The sequence below is a fragment of the Mya arenaria genome, chromosome 11 (assembly GCF_026914265.1).
Source record: "Mya arenaria isolate MELC-2E11 chromosome 11, ASM2691426v1".
Taxonomy (NCBI): Eukaryota; Metazoa; Mollusca; class Bivalvia; order Myida; family Myidae; genus Mya; species Mya arenaria.
In genome coordinates, this window is record NC_069132.1 from 42,409,276 (window position 1) to 42,424,605 (window position 15,330).

Genomic DNA, 15,330 nt, shown 5'->3' on the forward strand with positions numbered 1-15,330 from the left:
TGTTCGCGCTGATGCCTCTGGCTCAGTGCCTGTGGACGTCCGTGCCCTACACCTGAAACGAGAAGATACCGAACTGTTCCTTGTAGGGCAGGTTAATGCCAGAAAAAGCAACCACGTCGTTCTCATGAGGTTGTTAATAATGCCTGCAGAATAAGCGTTTTACTAAATATTTGTGGACCATCCACAGTGCGTGCTTACTATATGTTGGTTATCCAGTTAGTGAATAAAAGTTATGAAACGGTAAAAATGACTTCCTTGATGTTAGTGTCAAAAAGTCCAACACAGACAAATGAAAGAGGAAATTTCTTAGTTAGTAAACATTTGGAAAGAAAAGTATCTTCATAAAATTATATTAGCCTAGTTGAGAAAACTTCCTGCACTTAGATCCAAATATCACTTTATCTCTTTGAAAGCTTAAATCAAATTAGGAAATCACGTAGAAGAAGATCATTACATTGTGTCGATTGAGGGTTTTTAGTTTTATCATTGTATTAGATGTATTGTTGGCCATAAAATCTCGGTGTCATTAAAATGAAATAGAGCTGTGTCGCCTTCCTTGTTTCTTTTATTCCAATTAAAAATAATTTCAAGTTATCCAAACATTTCGAATATAAAAATTACGCCACAGGCTTGCTTCATTTTAAAGTGTGTCTTGTACTTTTATTTAAATTGGTTCGATACCATAACGAATTTTCCATCAGAATAGCTGTCATCTTTTCCTGCGTAATTTTCAGTATTATTGCTATAAATCAGTATCAGTGTGTGTATACCACGTGATAAATTGCGTCATAAATGCTACGTTGGAAGGCAATATTTTGGTTCGAATGAATACTTAAAACAACGATATCTTCACTATTTCTTCACCATTTTAGATGAAACATAGCGCAGTCTACGCCTCTTACGGAGCCCCGCCTTCGTTACTTTAAGTTAGATTGACAACTTGATACCTTCAAACCTTTTCACAATACGGCCGTCTGACGGAGCAATGTCAAAACATTATTATGGAAACAGGTTTGTTGAAGTGTTTGGGGATACTAATCACCTAATCAAACTGTGGTAATAACACGAAGGCGGGGCTCTTTAAGTGCCATAGACTGCCCTTCGTTTTATTTAAAATGGTGAAGTAAAAGAAAAGTTATCTTTGATTTAAGTCTTCATTTTATGCAAAATGTTGCCTTCCGACGTAGCATATATGACGCAATTTATCACGTGGTATATACACACACTGAGTATTATTGCTGTTACATTCAGATTTACATTTTGCTGTGTTTTTCCTGTTTTTAATCACATCTTTATTATGCTGTTTTTTTTACTTAGAACTCCTATGACTTTTTTATATTTTAAATTTAAATTTTATATTTTGTTAAACTACGAATCGATTAAAATTTTGAAACAATTATTAAAGCATTGCTTTTCATAATAATTCAGATGCTCCTATTAAAGGGTAGTGCCATTCAATGATGTTGTAATAACTTGTGGCCCGTCCCATTTGTAACTTTTCATCATATATGTGTGATATGTACTTGCTATTGTATAACTTATAAAAACAAAACATGGTAAAATCATATTATCACAGATTTATATTTCATCTTTATCTCAGTGTTTTGCCCAACCGGTCGGGCGCAGAGCACACCAAGGAGTTTTGTCAAAACTTAAAGAGTGTTGTCCATATCCCAGCCGGGGAGCAGAATATTTGTCAAAATCCCGATGTTTGGATGAAAAAAGTCAATTTCAAGGGTGGTGGTCGCACCAGGCTTGTTTCAACAGCGTCGAAATATTGAAAAGCTCCGTCACGTTTAAATTCCCTTTTAACAGGATTAAGCTACGTGCACTATTTTTATGTTGGTATAATTTTTGGTATATCCGAATTTTGAAGAGTTACGTTGAATTTACGTTAATCACGATAACCTAGTTTAAATTTTGTTACATTAAGTGACATATCATTCACGGTGTCAAACAGCAAACTCGCGAAATGGCAGAAATCAGCCATCATAGAAAACAGCAATTGTGCTGTGATTTGATTTTTTCACTGACATAAATGGTAAGTACTATAGAGACATCGTCCCCAGGCACCGATGTAAACTGTTATCATTAAGAATTATTTGATTATCCCAAATGCCATGAAAATACATAGGAGGAAGCCTTAAAAAATATGATAATCTGATTAGCGTTAGCCATATGTCAGTTGTCTTGAGAGCTTGTCATGAGGGAGCCATAGTGTAAATGTGTGAATTTTGTTATATGTTGTTTGCACTGTTTTTTACGTAGTTGGGTGCATGCTTGATTTTTTTACTAATATGCTTTTCCCTGTATTTTTCTTCCTTTTTAAATTTACTTAATTATATAGTTTAGCTCTATTAAACTTACTTTGAAATTACAGAATAGTTTTTGATAATATGCATAACTGGAAAAAGCAAACAACATTGTGCAGCAAACTCGTTTTTAAATCGAGTCCATGCTTTGTGAATATTTACACCTTAAGTGTAATCTTGATAAATCCTTTACATAATATAATAAATGCCACGCTGTAAGTCTACACTGGTTATCGATCATAAGCATATTTTCCTAAACTGCTTTCGTGTTTGCCTCCCTTTACTATTTCAATAATGTATCTTTTCCAACAGTATGGAGTTAAAGATGCACTCTAACTCCCCAATACAAATTACCATAATTAATACAGATGTTTTGATATACCAAACAATATGAAGAGAAGTCGACAAAAATGAATGAACTTATGAACGATACCTAGTTTAATTTGAACGAAAGGTGCAGAAAACATGGTATATCTACCGTATGAGACTAAATTAGGTCATAGTAGATATTTTAGCATTCACCAATCAATTAAAAAAATGCGTTTTCAGCTATTCAATACACGGTTACAATCTTGTTATTAGTGTTAAATATTTTCCATAAACGCATTATTTAGTAAGTGTTTAAAGGTTTAGCACTTAAAAATTACGTTTGTTATACATGTGTATGTATTGATTTTGAATAAGAGTGTCACTTTCAAGGGACTCGCTCATGTCTTGGCACCAAAAATAGAGGGGGGGGGGGGGGGGTCCGGAAATGCATCTGAAAACATTTACAACTGATACTCGCCGAGTCAAAATTAAAGTGAATATGGCAGACGTTTGTTATAATCTGGTAGGCAAATTGTTAATGGTAGATGTGGGGAAGATAATCTTGTGGGTGAGTTTACATGTGTTGACAGTCAGGGCTGTACCGTAACTGTAAAATTAGTTGTATTAAAAATATTTCATCTTTTGAGGTTATAGAACCTAGCATTAAATCTGATCAATGTGTTGTTAATTATTGGATACAGTTTATACAATGTGTTGAAAAAATGAAACTTGATACTGACTCTCTCTTTGTATATATGAAACAATGACAAAAAAATGATTCATTGCTAAGAGACGGTTGAGGAATGAGATTGATTATGTAAAAACATTAAAAAGTCAACTTGTCCTGCATATATAGATGAAATTTTATAAGAGTTTACAAATAAGTGGATAATGTCACTTTTGTTTAAAAATGAATATACCAAATAGGTATAATAAGCTGAATGTTGATCTAGTGGTGAATATGTTGATGGGTAATTCTACCGTGAGAAGTAACATTATTATAGATGTTTAAAGCACAGGTACCTGGTATTTGAAATACACTTTTTGGTTCGAGCATTCGGTCCCTAATTTGTTCTCTTGGTCTGACAATTATAAAATAGTGTTCTTGTACTCTATGATTCAAATACTAAACAATACTTTTGTCGTATATTTGTACATATAAACTATTTTAACTTTTCCACATGATGATAAAGATTGTATTAAAATTTAAAATATGTGACCAAAAATCCACTATTTATTTGTTCAGCATGTGTAAAAAAGGTGTTAGAAACATAAAGACTTTAAGATATAAAGGTGTATTGGAAAATGTTTTAATTCTCTGAAGTAATAATAACCTGTTAACTGACACCAAATGATTTTTTAAGTCATTAATGACCAAAATTCACATTGTTTTCAATCAGATGACGATTTCTTATATTTTAAAGATATGTACTTCAATGAAAAACGATGTTATTAGTTTAACAGCACATTTATGAATAGCATACAATGACTTACGTGTTAGCATGTCATAGGGCATACAGAGTGAACTGGCGGATAATCATGTCCATACAACACATGCAGCATGATCACAAATGCATCCAAAATATTTTCGTTTACAAATGGTGCGGTTCCATAGTGGGGAATGTCAACAAAACTGGAACTCACAGGAAGTTTAACTAGTGTATGTAAAATATCTCAAACCTAACGCTTCTTTTTCTACTGTATTTGCACCAGGCCTTAAAATACATTTTGTTTTCATTAACCCGACCGACCCTATTTTTCCTCCATACCTTACACTGTTTCGATCGATATATGAATTTTTGTAGTAATTTTCCAATTTCCTAAATAAATGAATGTATTTGAATGAAGATGATGAGATTAGACCATTGTATTTCTACAATAGAGCTATGCCTTGATATTGGTCCTGAGGGTACAGAATCCCGGTTTAAAAAAAAGTAAAGAATAAAAAGGTAATGCTTACTTACCTACCCTATTTTCTGGAAATGTTAGTGGAAACAAATAAAAATAATGTTCTTCGCATCTGTCTACTGCATCACAGGTGGGTATCTCTTTTTAAATCTCAACACGGTGACAGTGAAGGGCCAATTTGCATGTATGTAAGACTAACAAGCGACTACATGTGCTGATTGGATTTACCTCATTTGGTAACTGCGTGGGTTCCACCGGTTACCACCGAGTCTATTCCAATATTGGTTTTAATATCTTCTGTTCAGGACAACCATAGAATAACAATGAATTTCTTCCATCACTGCTTGGATTCTCCAGCAACAGCGAAAGTCGTCTATTCCTCAAAGGACATTAAGAATAATATTTCGTTTCTTGATTGGTACGTTTGCGATTGCCGGTTGTAGGTTTTCGATCAAAATTACCGATAAAGCAAGTGCACGTTGCGTCTATGAAACGGTGACGATCAGTAATCTTGGTCGTACTACGAAAATCAGTTAACGATCGCCTTAACGATAATCTTTGAAACGCACCCCAAGTGTTTGTACTAGAAGTGTACAGTCGATTTTTAACATGAACGTGTTTATTTTAAATAAAGCAATGGAAATAAACTCGTTTGTGAAATTCAATAATATGGCATATGACATCATAATCTAAAAGGGATGGGTGATTTTAGTTAGAAAACAATGTTTTATTAATACCGGCCCAGCAAAGTTTTTTTCAATAGCCTAAATATGGGTTGCTGGCATCATAACACGACGCACTTTTCGGAATTTGTATATAAACGAAGCTTAAGTAGGTCACGGAATCAAAGATGGCAGATTGTCAAACATGTTATTAATTAACATAAATTAAGACGGATTGTTTTAAATAAATGAAAAGGAAATAAACTAAACTTGAATAATGACATGAGTAGCAATGATGGTTCTAAATTAAAACTTCGTAATCCCTATACAATGGTATATATTCATTTTGGGTTTAGCACATTACAGGAATAATAAGTGTTTATTGCAATCATTGGATACAGAATTATATTTAATTATCCATGCATGTCGGTAATTAATGTTGTTTTAAGTCCAGTCTAGATAATAAGTCATCGTTTTTAATATTTTCGAACATTATGTTCGTCAACAGCGTGTTATGAGTGAACGCCGAGAAGAACTCAAATGATGTTTGTAAAACGAGTGTTGCCTTCCAAATGTCTTGATTACAAGTTTATAAACTATTATTAACAAAAGTGTACATTTTCTTTTAGCTCGGATATAACCAAAGATTTCACCTATTAAAATCACGCTTTTGTCGGTTTCCTGGGCAGAAACCTTCTCTCGCGTAAAATCTTGCCAACGAGAGTGATTGATATAATGTTGTAATAACTTGTTTCACAATCGTTGTGAAATAAATCTGTTAAAACTAAACTAAACCTTTTTTTAATCTCTATTGAAAAGGCTTGAAAACATCCTTGAAGGAGATCGGGCCCACAAAATCTTAGTGGAGAGGCGAAATCCTGTACAACTAAACCAATCCCGCTCTACAAAGAATGAGGGACAACAAAATGGGACTTAAGAACGGTTGGTTAATGTGTTTATCGGTGAACGTTATATATGTTTTTTGTAAACTATATTTATTATCAATTTACCAGCAAAAATATAGCTATTGAGTGGGGTGTCATTGTTGTTTTGTCCATGTGAAAATAGGATGTATTTAGAACATTACCTAATACTAACTCAAAAGCGTTCATTCTGAGACGGTGTAAGACACAAGCTAACTACTCAAACAATTGATTAACATATATCTACTTATGGGCTATTTTATTAAGAAACATCCTTAAGAAACGAAAAACAAGAAAGAGCAAATATACAAACGCGTTATTGGTATATTGTTGAAATTTCAAAAAACAGATCATTGTTTTCGTCATATTATGCACAAAAATAATAAAGATCTGAATCGGGCATTAAATAATGTAAAGAACAACAAGTCGTACCAACGTAAATGAAGTGTTCAACAAAAGTGGGAAAATTTGGAGATAAACGTCCAGTCAAATTAGGTTTGTTACTCTAAAAACATTTATATTATTACTTAGTTTTACAGTTTGACATCAAAATCGCTGAAAAATACATTTGTTGGTACAGTCAAAGAAAGAAAGAAAGACATATAACTTTCTTGACTTTACCGGTGTGGGTTCGCACACATAATAAACATTTTTTATACCAGGCAAGGCAATAATTATATCCTACTAGAGATTCAAGCGAGTAGTTTCATTGCGTTATCATGATTTAAAACATTCGGTCAAAATCACAAGGAAAGCGGTGTGCTTTATTTAAGGTCCGATCTGGCAAGGGGAAGGAATAGAACCATTTCTACTCATGTTATCCTTTTACATAAGGTATGCCTGTAGAATGGGTAGTAGGGCAGCCAAAACGAGCCAAAATGCTGTCAAAGGCGTGGTGGGTGTCCCAGTGTTCCCTCCAGTTGTAGTAACGGGAGCTTAAAAGACATTTTGGAAATATATTTTAAAGACCGCCAACAAGTATAAATGGTCTGATTGAAAATATTTTTATTGAATTGGCAATATGAAAAACACGGTTAATTATGAGCGCTAAAAAGTATAAATCAACATATTTAATTGTGTTTTAAATAGGCGTTGAAAAGTTTAAATTGTCATTGAATTTGATTTTCCAATTGTGTATATATTTTGTTAGATGCTGAAAAGTATAAACTTTCAAAATGCATTTAAATTAATATGCACAGGAATGTATACTTTGTTATACTGAATACTGCTTATTATAAAATGATGTTAAAAACATTCTTACCAGTGGTGGTAGTAACGGTAGTAGAAGCACCTGCAAAGAAGGAAAAAAATGTTTTTTTATTAATTATTGTTCTCATATTTAGAACATTGATACCTGTAAATATAGTTCAACATTACTTGTAAACATAAGTAGAAAAGGTTTCACATATTCACCTGAATGGAAACAAAATATCAGTTTATCGTCATAAAACTTCTCTTAGTTTACCACTATACAGTAGTATTTTAAGTATTTTAATGGATAGACACACACGATATTGATTTAACTTAAACAATTTGTAATGATTGAGACATTTGGTAATACAGTATATTCTTTAGTAGGAATTAAATCAAGACATTTAGTATTCAAAAAAGGTTGAGCATCTTACTCTGTACTGGTGCTGTCCAAAGCAGCATTACGACCAAACAGCAAACAAGGAACTGCTTCATCTGTTGTAGAAAAAGAAATATTCAGAGAGATTGTGATGGTTTTACGTGTCTGTTCATTGATTAAACATGTTTAAATTCATTTTCTAAAGGCAACATATTTTCAGCAATGCATAGTCATGAAGGTGAAATCGGTTTGGGTATGTGGATCATTGAATAGTGCCCGCAAATTTTCCTTGCCACATATTATATTGCCCCTTTCATTTCCATAGCACGGTTATAGTCACAAATATTGATTGGCATAGTAAATGGCAGTCAGTTCAATAAAATAGGCTATATGTTCAGTGAAATCTACAAGAAAATCAGTTGAAATGGAAGTAGGATTATATTCATGACCATCCTTTCCCAGTTGTCTTTTTAGTTATAAACATGACAGGGGTATATCATTTGTACAGAGACTTTAACTAGAAAAAAACAACACATAAAAACAAGGGCATTAATTGTGCTTACTGGAATGAATATTTATATTAGCCAAGCAATATCTTCATATCAAAAGTATCTTATAGTTTGTACTGACTTAGAAATTAAATAAAAAGCTTAAATGATTTGTCCACTGATCGTAGAATGCTGCATATGGTACGAAATTCATGTAAAACAAACACAATCTAAAAACCATTTAAAAAGGACCATTCGTTGTATAGTTCTAAGACTTAAAAGAATTAAACGCGATGAACATTTTTGTGTTGAATGTTTTAATCCCTTTGCTTGAACGTTGTGTATAAATGTTAACAGTGCTACATGGACCCTTTACAGCTTGTCTTTTGTTTTGTTTATATATAATTATGTAAATACAGTGAAGTATGATTAACAATAATGTCTACCTTATACTTTACATAACTGGTAAAATCTCATAGTTTAAAAAGGCGAGGAAATTGAAGTGAGTTAGCCCCTTTTAGTCAGTAAGATCATACAAATATTACCCAACTAAGAGTAGAACCTTTTTTACAAAGTCATGTCGTTTTAGATGTAATATGTAATTCTTAACGAGAAGAGTAGTACATACTGAATATCGTGAGGCGAATTCATTGGCTGGGAATGTAGGTCAATGTCTTAACTAGATTTAAGAGTTTTAGAACATCAATTGGCCGATTTAATAAGTGAAAAATAACCTTCGAGAAAGAAAACTAGTGCAAGTTATATAAATATTGGATACGTTGTCCACAGGTCATCGTCCTAATTCACATGAATCGGTTGATAGAAGATCAATACGGACCAAGCCATATTTCTTTTGATTAGAATTACATTTACTCAACCAAACAATTAAACAAGTCAAGTCAAAGTTTAATAAGCACATTCAATTTTGAATATTTCCTACACACGAAGAACATACTAGATGGCATTTAATGACAATATAGTTGGAGTGAAATATGAATATAAAATAAGTGTGATATCAGCTTTACAACATTTTATCGTAGGACGAGAAGTATGAACCAAAACTATTCTTTACTTTTATCTGTAGTAGTTGAATAATTATCAGTAATATCATTAATAAAATAGTAATATTACTATTTTTTCATTGTCTCAAGACAACAAGTTCGGTCACATTTTGCCAATGGATATAATCCGTAGGTGTATATATATTTAGTAGTCAGTTTTATACAATCAGCTACAGATCTTGGCATAAATGTATCTTCAATTAAATTAAATTTCCTGATTCTAGACAATTCAAAAACAAATCTTTGCAAATCTGGAAACCAAATGATATATAAGCCGTAATGGTTTTGAAATTTCAATGGTTTGCTACGTCACCTAGATCAGTTTTGAAGTCATGTACATACATGAAATTTGTCTGTTTTAAGAAAGTGAAATCTAAGTTTAAAGTTAAACATTCTGATCTCCAAATACTATTTCGTCTCGGAAGTTGCATTAAATAGTAGGTTATTATGTTAGATACGGTTAGTATTAGTTACATATACTAATTTCTTGGTGATGAACATTAATAACTATTTTTGTTTTACTTTAGAAACAAAGACAAATGTCCAATAGCATCTTGACTCTTGGTAAGTTCCCTTATTTAATTGTCAGTTACGCAAATGTACGAGTAAAATATTTCTTCAATAATATCTCCTTTTCAGTTGAAAAATGTTTGGTAAACTTCATAAATCCGTTTATCTCGTTCAGCTTGTTAAAACCTCAATATCTAAAGATAACACATAACATTTATAAACAGTGGCAATCATAGTTTATATTTTTTTAAAAATGGAATGAAAATCATTTGTTAAGTTATTATAAAAAAGAAATAAACTGTACAACTTATTTTTTGAAGACATATACCATTCCTTAAAGATATATCATAAAAGAATTATTAACAAACTACTTATCAAATTAATAACATAATTGAAACAAGATTACCTTAAAGTATTTGTGCAAAATATCCGCAGCGGTATCCGTCTGGGATCAGCAGTGTGATTATATAACCCGGCAGCCAAAATTACTATGGCGATCTACCCAAACATTTGTAAACGGAAGACATATTTCGTTATCAGCTTGACAAAAAGGGGTTTTTTATGGTTCATTTTCAGTTAACATGTGACAAATAAAAATGTTAAGGAATGAAAGGGGGATTTTCACAAAACAGCATGTTAGTCTGTGCCATAATACTTTAAGTGTCTTTAATTATACAAAGCATACGAGCATTTTTGCGCTTATCTATTAGTTTAAACAATGAAACAACAAATTGCACAAGCACGTAATTTGCTTGGTTTCAAAGCTCATGATTACAAGGCTAAAACGTGGAGTTCTGTCGATACACGATGTGAGGACAAGGTGCCATTTTGCAAGGGTTGTACAATAATGATCGTACGTTAGTCGCTGTTTTATGGCCACTAGGTTGTTGATCCGTCATTGCTTAAGTATTTACACATCAATTTCCGTTCCTTAAATGAACTGCCTTTCGGCGATTGCGAATATTTTCCAATAAACACAAAATCTTCGGATATGTTCGTATCGCGAATAATCGCATATTAATATACATGCAAATTGAAAACATTATTTATCTTGATATTGTTTTTATTGTGCCAGCCGGCCACAAAAATACATCAACATGTTAGAAAGTGTTAATTTATGATATGTTTAATCAATTGTTGTCATTAGCGTTCCAATTTCACGTTTAAAAGTGATTTAAGGTTATTATTTTTCCCCGCTTTATTGTGACGAAATGTGATAAACTGTTTCCGGTTACGGTCGGGTCTTATTATAAACCAAATGGGTGAGAAAGAGTTACTGTAAGTTTTTCTTAAATAAAATAAAGTATTTGTTTACATTTCTTGAAAGAAAAAATGAACTATTGGTGTAAATATAAGAAATGAATTGAGTGATTGATTTCATTATCAGGGATATGAACGCAGTTGGGCTGGTAAAAGTATCTCAACACCCTTTAACCAGTCCATCTGCGTTCATTATCCGATAACGACACCCATCCCGCAATTTATTCTTTAAATAGTGTCCTTATTTCTGTTCGATTAGGACACTCGAAAAGGTGAGTAAACATTCATCTTTACGCTAAAACAAATAATTTCCGGTGCTGATTTGGCTAGTTTAATCAGTATCTCTAAGCGCTTGATCTCCTTAATCATTAATCACTCTCAAGAGATAACGGAAGACGACTTGTGTTCACAAGATTAGAAGTGTTTCAGCCCGTCAGTATTTTTTCCGCATTTAATGTTTAAAATGTTCGTCCTAAAAAATAAAAACTTTCAAATTGTCATCCTTTATAGAAAATATCTGACGATAACAGCTCACAGTGCAGAATCGACCCGTAATATTCACGAATATTATGAAGCAGTAACGTTCAAATTCGAGAATATTTTTTTAAACGGACATTCTCCTAGTATCCAAATGAATATGACGTGCATGGAATGCGCATATATTCAAACCTTTAAATCAGTATATTTTGTTTTGCTTCGAACTGTGTCATTAGGTGCTGAAAATCTAAAGGGTTTCTTGACTGTCGGTTCGTAAATGGGATTCAATCAATTTGTAAATATAAAGAACCCTTTTCGACTTTCGTGACATAACGACGTCATTCTCAGCATAAACGTATGTACCAATTGAATGGTTTAGTAAACACATATTTCATGCCGTCATGTTTTCTAGAAAAAAAAAAAATATATTTTTTAAAATGCTTTTATATTTTCCTCAAAAATTAGCGCATCTGCTGTATGATGTTCGTGGTAGCCCGACTGCTTCTGTGCTTTAAACAGTTAATGCAAAAGAAAAACGAGTGTGCACTAGACTTGCGCATTTGTTTATAGTCTTGTCACCCGCTCATTTAAAGCTGCACTCTCACAGATTGAACGTTTTGACTACTTTTTATTTTTTTGCCTTGGAACGAGCCAATTTTGGCGAAAATCCATGGCAACCAGTTATATAAGACTGCTGACAAAAACTTAGATCGCAGATTTTTTATATTTAAGTTCAAAAATTGATGTTTTATGCATTTTTCTTAAACCGTAAGTGGTTAAGCCATAAAACATTAATTTTCGAACGGAAATATGAAAATTTACGATCTGATTTTTGTCAGCAATCTTATATTATTGTTTTGCAGATATTTACGTAAAAGAATGCTCTTTCCAAGACAAAATAGAAAAAAGTTGTAAAAATGGTATATCTGTGAGGGTGCGCCTTTAAAGCCCAGTTAGCCTTAGGCTTATGAGATACCTTGATTAATTAACATTTCTACAATGAACGATATATTTCCTATATGTCGGTAGCCTAGCAGGGAGACAGTTGGTCCCCATTACTTAAAATGCTGATTGTTAAACAAACGGATATGATATAACAAACCCCTCTTCGACCTCCCGCGTCTTTGGCACACACCATTACCACTAAGCCAAGGAGACAAATCGAGTTCCTCACCAGTGCCATGCAGATAACACACAGGCACTCTTTGTAACCAAAATAGTTTGATTAAAAAAAGAGTCCGTCAATGCTGTGAGGCAACTACTTAAATCTAAATCTGAAATGCTACAGTATGAGTGTGGTTTATTTGGTCGAAAATATAAGTTAACAAATGTAAACTACTAACAAACACAGTGCAACCTTACTAGTAACAAAATACTTGACTATTACGATATCTGTGTCCTGTAATTGTTACCTCTTTTTACTTAAGTAGTAATTAACATTAAAGCTGTACTCTCACAAATTGACGGGACCTTTTTTTATTCGTTTGTCTCAGAGTCAGCTCATTTTAGCATCAGTGCCTTCAATGCAGTCATATAAGATAACTCACAAAATACCAGATCTCCCATAATATGGAAAACTGCCGAAAATTCCATTTATTCTTATAGATTTAGTACCACTTTTAGCCCTAAAATTTTCCAACGTAAATATGAAAACTGCAGTCTGCTTTTCTGTCAGCAGTCTTGTATCACTTGTTTACATACATCTTCATAAAAATCAGCTCATTCAAAGACAAAACAAATAAATAAAAAAGGTCAATACAATCAATCTGTGAGGGTGCAGCTTTAAATAAGTAAATATATGTCTTACCACTAGCTTACATGTGACGAACAATCCACACAAATTGTAACCTTATTATTTACAAAATGCACATTATCATGTGAATTATGTGCTGATAAAGAAACCTTTTAACGTTTTTAAGCAAACATGTTATTAAATCTTAACAGGTGTGCATATCCATAATCATCACCAAAAATCGTTTTTTCTACCGACGTACAAACAAGATTGTGCAAATCAAGTACCGTTATCTGCAATACAAAAAAAATAAGGTTCTTATCAAGGAACTGTCAAGATTGTGTCTGGCACGATTATAAATGTATTTACATCATATCACTGATCAGGCATACGATGATTGGGCCTAGAATTCAACCATAGTTGTCATATTGTATTTTTTTAAATATGAACTTCAGTGCTTTAATGCATACACATGTATCAGTTCATTTAATTGCGATTACGACGATGATAAAACAGTCGCTATTATGATAAAATAGTCGCTATTATAAGTACGATCACGTTTCCGGTAAATGATGGAAATGCATCAAATAATGTTTCCGTAGCAGAAATGGATGAAAGGCACGCTTCGGTTTTGGCTGTTTGGTATTATACTTGTGCGATAAAAGGCACGCTTAGGTTTTGGCTGTTTGGTTTTATACTTGTGCGATGAAAGACATGCTTCATTGTTTGGCTGTTTGGTTTTATACTTGTGCAATGAAAGACACACTTCTGTGTTTGGCTATTTGGTTTTACACTTGTGCGATGAAAGACGTACTTCGGTGTTTGGCTTTTTGGCTGTATACTTTTGCGATGAAAGACACACTTCGGTGTTTGGCTGTTTCGTTTATACTTGTGCGATGAAAGTCACACTTCGGTGTTTTGCTGTTTGGTTGTATACTTGTGCGATGAAAGACACACTTCGGTGTTTAGCTACTTGGTTTTATACTTGTGCGATGAAATACACATTTCGGTGTTTAGCTGTTTGGTTGTATACTTGTGCGATCAAAGACACATTTCGGTGTTTGGCTACTTGGTTTTATACTTGTGAGATGAAAGACACACTTCGGTGACATAAGGAAAAAATACATAACTACATTTTACTATGCAAGACCAAACATGTTTAAATTCATTCAATTATTAAACTCGGAAAATGCTGCATTTCTACGAATACTAGCTTTGTATTGCAAACATGCTTTTGAGCTACGATATACTGCTTTGAATAATAATGCTTAACTTTTAACATGTTGAAATCATTGATAGTGTATATATGTATATATGTATAATGCACTCTCGCATTATCAACTATTGCCATGCCATGTGTTATGTTATTGTAACAACGATGAACTGTATATGTTCAAGTTAACAATAAATGTTCTGTTCTGTTCTGTTCTGTTCTGTTCTGATCGGTGTTTGGCTGTTTGGTTTTATATTTGTGAGATGAAAGACATACTTCTGTGTTTGTCTATTTGGTTTTATACTTGTGCGATGAAAGACATGCTTCATTGTTTGGCTGTTTGGTTTTATACTTGTGCAATGAAAAACAATCTTCGGTGTTTGGCTCGTGGGAATATCCCCCATTATTTCCAAAGTATTATTGAATATATTTACTAAATTTGCTACACAGCTTCAGCAAAATGGTTGAGGGAGAGAACAATGTATTATATGATTGCATTTAAGTAAGTAAAAACGGCTCAATTAGATGTAATTATTTCGCAATTATGCAAAATGGGAAAGCTGTAATTATCCTTATCATAATAGATCATTATGCAAAATTTTCCAACAATAACTGTACAAAAATGACTATCGCAACAGACTTGTTTTTGTAAGGATTAATCGTGTTTTGTTATGCAGCATTAAACTTATAGAAACGTGTAGTTTGCACCCTCAAGATTTCACTAAAAGCAATACATAATAAGGGAATGATCATGTGATCTGCACTGGAAGACTTACAAGTGTGTTTGTGCTGCAGTAATATAATAAAAAGAATGTCGATCAGTCAGTGGAACCTCTAAAAGTCAGCGGATACGATATCTAAATTGAATAAAACCTACATACTATTGTGCGTGATAAGCAAAGTTG

General features: G+C 32.9%; 1 long non-coding RNA gene across 1 annotated transcript; it reads right to left on the bottom strand.

Annotated features, from left to right (window-relative positions):
* Nucleotides 1-6,129: 6,129 nt before the first annotated feature.
* Nucleotides 6,130-10,947, bottom strand: LOC128208191 (uncharacterized). The gene is made up of 4 exons (XR_008256869.1): nt 10,150-10,947; nt 7,740-7,800; nt 7,376-7,405; nt 6,130-7,049 (listed from the first exon to the last, which is right to left on the bottom strand). It is a non-coding gene; the product is annotated as an uncharacterized LOC128208191 (long non-coding RNA).
* Between the last annotated feature and the right edge of the window lie 4,383 nt (nt 10,948-15,330).